The following is a 6,000-nucleotide window of genomic DNA, read 5'->3' on the forward strand; positions in this document are numbered from 1 at the left end:
ATTGTTTTGATTCATATTTGGCATATATGGATCATTCTTTGCCACCACTTGGTTTGTTTTTGCAAATCAACCTCAAATGCCTATCTCTAAGTCAAAAACACTTGTTGAGACATAACACGAGTTGTTCCAAGAGAAATTGATCAAAGATTTCAAAAACTCCCCCTTTTTCTCATAATTAAGCCTTCTCCCCACAAGAGACCAACTTTTGACAATAAGAGCAAATAAGAGTATTTTGACACACAAAAACTCTAACTCTACTTTTTCAAAATTCTCAAGTGGTAGCAGATCCATTTATTGCTTTGGCCTTATTTTCTCCCCCTTTGGCATCAAGCACCAAAACGGGATCAATCTTGGCCCTTGAACCCCATTGCCTCACCAAAATCTTCAACTAAGAGTAAAAGAGGCAATAAGAGTACAAAGATGAACTTGGAAAAGTTACTCTTTCATCGGAGTGCAGTGGAAGTCTTGCTTGGTCCAAGTCCACCTTTGCCTTCGAGACTGAATTGAGCAAACTCAAGCACACAGTTAGTCTCAAACGGTCAAGTTGTAGCACATCTCCTCCTAAATTTTTGCATCACTTACAAATGGACTTGTAAGGTCCGGGGAGTGCTTGTACAACTTGAGCATCATAAGTAAACAACAAAATGCATAAGGAACATGATCAAGGGCATAAACACATGTATGCTATAAATCAATCCAAGTTCCGCGAATCTAAGACATTTAGCTCACTACGCAACTTGCAAAAGGTCTGCTCGTTTAGAGGCTTGGTAAAGATATCGGCTAGCTGGTTCTCGGAGCTAACATGAAACACTTCGATATCTCCCTTTTGCTGGTGGTCTCTCAGAAAGTGATGCCGGATGTCTATGTGCTTTGTGCGGCTGTGTTCAACAGGATTATCCGCCATGCGGATAGCACTCTCATTATCACATAGGAGTGGGACTTTGCTCAAATTGTAGCCAAAGTCCCTGAGGGTTTGCCTTATCCAAAGTAGTTGCGCGCAACACTGTCCTGCGGCAACGTACTCGGCCTCAGCGGTGGATAGGGCAACGGAGGTTTGTTTCTTAGAACTCCATGACACCAGGGACCTTCCTAAGAATTGGCACGTCCCCGATGTACTCTTCCTATTGACCTTACATCCAGCGTAGTCGGAGTCTGAATATCCAATCAAGTCAAAGGTTGACCCCTTTGGATACTAGATCCCGAAACAAGGCGTAGAGACTAAATATCTAAGAATTCGCTTCACAGCCACTAAGTGACACTCCTTAGGATCGGATTGAAATCTAGCACACATGCATACGCTAAGCATAATATCCGGTCTACTAGCACATAAATAAAGTACAGACCCTATCATAGACCGGTATGCTTTTTGATCAATGGACTTACCTCCTTTGTTGAGGTCGGTGTGTCCGTCGGTTCCCATCGGTGTCTTTGCGGGCTTGGCGTCCTTCATCCCAAACCTCTTGATCAAATCTTGTGTGTACTTCGTTTGGGAGATGAAGGTTCCATCCTTGAGTTGCCTCACTTGGAACCCAAAGAAGTAGCTTAACTCGCCCATCATCGACATCTCGAATTTCTGAGTCATCACCCTGCTAAACTCTTCACAAGACTTTTGGTTAGTGGAACCAAATATTATGTCATCAACATAAATTTGGCACACAAAAAGATCACCATCACAAGTCTTAGTAAAAAGAGTTGGATCGGCTTTCCCAACCTTGAAAGCATTAGCAATTAAAAATTCTCTAAGGCATTCATACCATGCTCTTGGGGCTTGCTTAAGTCCATAGAGCGCCTTAGAGAGCTTACACACATGGTCGGGGTACCGTTCATCCTCGAAGCCAGGGGGTTGCTCCACGTACACCTCCTCCTTGATTGGCCCATTGAGGAAAGCGCTCTTCACATCCATTTGGAACAACCTGAAGGAATGGTGAGCGACATATGCTAGCAAAATACGGATGGAATCTAGCCTAGCCACAGGAGCAAACGTCTCCTCAAAGTCCAAACCTGCGACTTGGGCATAACCTTTTGCCACAAGTCGTGCCTTGTTCCTTGTCACCACTCCGTGCTCGTCTTGTTTGTTGCGGAACACCCACTTGGTTCCCACAACATTTTGCTTGGGACAAGGCACCAGTGTCCAAACTTCATTTCTTTTGAAGTTGTTGAGCTCCTCCTGCATGGCCAACACCCAGTCCGGATCTAGCAAGGCCTCTTCTACCCTGAAAGGCTCAATAGAAGAGACAAAGGAGTAATGCTCACAAAAATTAACTAATCGAGACAGAGTAGTTACTCCCTTGCTAATGTCACCCAAAATCTGGTCGACGGGATGATCCCTTTGAATCATTGCTCAAACTTGGGTTGGAGGTGCCGGTTGTGCTTCTTCCTCCATTTCATGATCATCTTGTGCTCCCCCTTGATCACACGCCTCCTGTTCATCATCTTGAGTTGGGGGTTGCACCATTGTTGAGGAAGAAGGTTGATCTTGCTCATCTTGTTCCTGTGGCCGCAGATCTCCAATCGTCATGGTGCGTATTGCGGCCGTTGGAACTTCTTCTTCATCTACATCATCAAAATCAACAACTTGCTCTCTTGGAGAGCCATTAGTCTCATCAAATACAACGTCGCTAGAGACTTCAACCAAACCCGATGATTTGTTGAAGATTCTATACGCCTTTGTATTTGAGTCATAACCTAACAAAAACCCTTCTACGACTTTGGGAGCAAATTTGGAATTCCTACCCTTCTTCACTAGAATGTAGCATTTACTCCCAAAAACTCGAAAATACGAAACATTGGGTTTGTTACCGGTTAGTAGCTCATACGACGTCTTTTTGAGAAGGCGATGAAGGTAGACCCTGTTGATGGCGTGGCAAGCCGTGTTCACGGCTTCCGACCAAAAGCGCTCGGGGGTCTCGAACTCTCCAAGCATCATCCTCGACATGTCTATAAGCGTCCTGTTCTTCCTCTCTACCACACCATTTTGCTATGGTGTGTAGGGAGCGGAGAACTCGTGCTTGATCCCTTCCTCCTCAAGGTACTCCTCCACTTGAAGGTTCTTGAACTCGGACCCATTGTCGCTCCTTATCTTTTTCACCTTGAGCTCAAACTCGTTTTGAGCTCTTCTTAGAAAGCGCTTGAGGGTCCCTTGGGTTTCAGATTTATCCTGCAAAAAGAATACCCAAGTGAAGCGGGAAAAGTCATCAACTATAACAAGACCATACTTACTTCCTCCTATACTTAGATAGGCGACGGGTACGAAGAGGTCCATGTGAAGCATCTCCAAAGGTCTTGATGTGGTCATCACATTTTTGGTGTGATGAGAGCTTCCCACCTGTTTGCCTGCTTGACAAGCTGCACAAGGTCTATCTTTTTCGAATTGCACATTAGTTAAACCTATCACGTGTTCTCCCTTTAGAAGCTTGTGAAGGTTCTTCATCCCCACATGTGCTAAGCGGCGATGCCACAGCCAGCCCATGCTAGTCTTAGCAATTAAGCATGCATCTAGACCGGCCTCCTCTTTTGCAAAATCAACTAAGTAAAGTTTGTCGTCTAATACACCCTTAAAAGCTAGTGAACCATCACTTCTTCTAAAGACAGACACATCTATATTTGTTAATAGACAATTATATCCCATATTGCATAATTGACTAACAGATAGCAAATTATATCCAAGAGACTCAACTAAAAACACATTAGAAATAGAGTGCTCATTTGAGATTGCAATTTTGCCTAAGCCTTTCACCTTGCCTTGATTCCCATCACCGAATATGATTGAATCTTGGGGATCCTTGTTCTTGACGTAGGAGGTGAACATCTTCTTCTCCCCCGTCATATGGTTTGTGCATCCACTGTCGATAATCCAGCTTGAACCCCCGGATGCATAAACCTGCAAGGCAAATTTAGGCTTGGGTCTTAGGTACCCAACTCTTGTTGGGTCCTACAAGGTTAGTCACAATTGTCTTAGGGACCCAAATGCAAGTTTTGTCTCCCTTGCATTTCGCCCCTAATTTTCTAGCAACTATCTTCCTATCCTTTCTACAAATAGCAAAGGAAGCATTCAAAGCATGATATATTGTAGAAGGTTCATTAACTTTTCTAGGAACATTAACAACATTTCTCCTAGGCATATGAACAAAATATCTCCTAGACATATCTCTACCATGCATATAGGAAGAACTATTAGCAAACATGGCGTGAGAGTCAAAAGCATCATAAGCATTACAACTCCTATAAGACTGTCTTCTATCATGGTACATAAAAGCATGGTTCCTTTTAGCGCTATTTGCCATAGGGGCCTTCCCTTTCTCCTTGATGGAGATGTGTGCCTTATGGCTCGTTAAGTCCTTGGCTTCCCTCTTGAAGCCAAGTCCATCCTTAATTGAGGGGTGTCTACCAATCGTGTAGGCATCCCTTGCAAATTTTAGTTTATCAAATTCATTCTTGCTAGTCTTAAGTTGGGCATTAAGACTAGCCAATTCATCATTCAATTTGGAAATTGAAACTAGGTGTTCACTACAAGCATCAATGTCAAAATCTTTACACCTATTGCAAATCATAACATGTTCTACACAAGAGTTAGATTTACTAACTACTCCTAGCTTAGCATTCAAATCATCATTTATGCTCCTCAGGCTAGAAATTGTCTCATGGCAAGAAGATAGTTCACAAGAAAGCATTTCATTTCTTTTAACTTCTAAAGCATGAGATTTTTGTGCCTCTACAAATTTGTCATGCTCTTCATATAAAAGGTCCTCTTGTTTTTCTAAAAGTCTATCCTTTTCATTCACAGCATCAATCAATTCATTAATCTTATCTACCTTAGTTCTATCCAACCCCTTGAACAAACTAGAGTAATCTATTTCTTCATCACTAGACTCATCATCACTAGAAGAATCATAAGTGGCATTGTTTCGATTACATACCTTCTTCTCTTTTGCCATGAGGCATGTATGACGCTCGTTGGAAAAGAGGGATGACTTGTTGAAGGCGGTGGCGGCGAGTCCTTCATTGTCGGAGTCGGATGACGAACAATCCGAGTCCCACTCCTTGCCAAGGTGTGCCTCGCCCTTAGCCTTTTTATATGCCTTCTTCTTCTCCCTCTTGTTCCCCTGTTCCTGGTCACTATCATTATCGGGGCAGTTAGCGATAAAATGACCAATCTTACCACACTTGAAACATGAGCGCTTCCCCTTGGTCTTGGTCTTGCTTGGCTGCCCCTTGTGACCCTTTAGCGCCGTCTTGAAGCGCTTGATGATGAGAGCCATCTCTTCATCATTTAGCCCTGCCGCCTCAACTTGTGCCACCTTGCTAGGTAGTGCCTCCTTGCTTCTTGTTGCCTTGAGAGCAAAGGGTTGAGGATCATTGATTGGACCATTCAAAGCGTCGTCCACGTATCTCGTGAAAGTTGCCTAGAGGGGGGGTGAATAGGCAAGTTAAAACTTTTTCAACAAAAACTAGAAGCAAACTGGGTAAAACTGAATTGATCTCGAAATTCACCCAGTTAACTTTGTAAATGAGATGTTCTAAATGATCCACAGGGTTCAAAGTAGTAGATTTGAGAAGGGCACTTCTCAAAATCCACACACCAAAAAGATATGAACAAATCTTCCACGGAATGGTGAGAGAACGAAGAACATGTATAAGCACAATGAACAAGAACACAAGAGACACAAGATTTATCCCGAGGTTCGGTCACACCACCAAGGTGCCCTACTTCCTCGTTGAGGCGCCCACAAAGAGCCGGGTCTCTTTCAACCCTAATCCTCCCTTTGCCGACCACAAAGGTCAAGCCCACACAATAATCTTTGCTCAAACGAGCGGGTAATACAAACTTTCTTGTGGTCTTCCACAAGATTTGGAGACTCACAAGCGACACCTAGTCGTCTAGGAGCTAGAAGCTCCAAGAGTAATGAATCCACAAAGAACTCGATGTAGTACCAAAGCTCGAATGAAGAAGAGCAAGAGGGATTTAGAGATGAAGCACCAAAATCGCAGCTCTTCAATCTC

This window comes from Zea mays, chromosome 5 (genome assembly GCF_902167145.1).
Source record: "Zea mays cultivar B73 chromosome 5, Zm-B73-REFERENCE-NAM-5.0, whole genome shotgun sequence".
NCBI lineage: Eukaryota > Viridiplantae > Streptophyta > Magnoliopsida > Poales > Poaceae > Zea > Zea mays.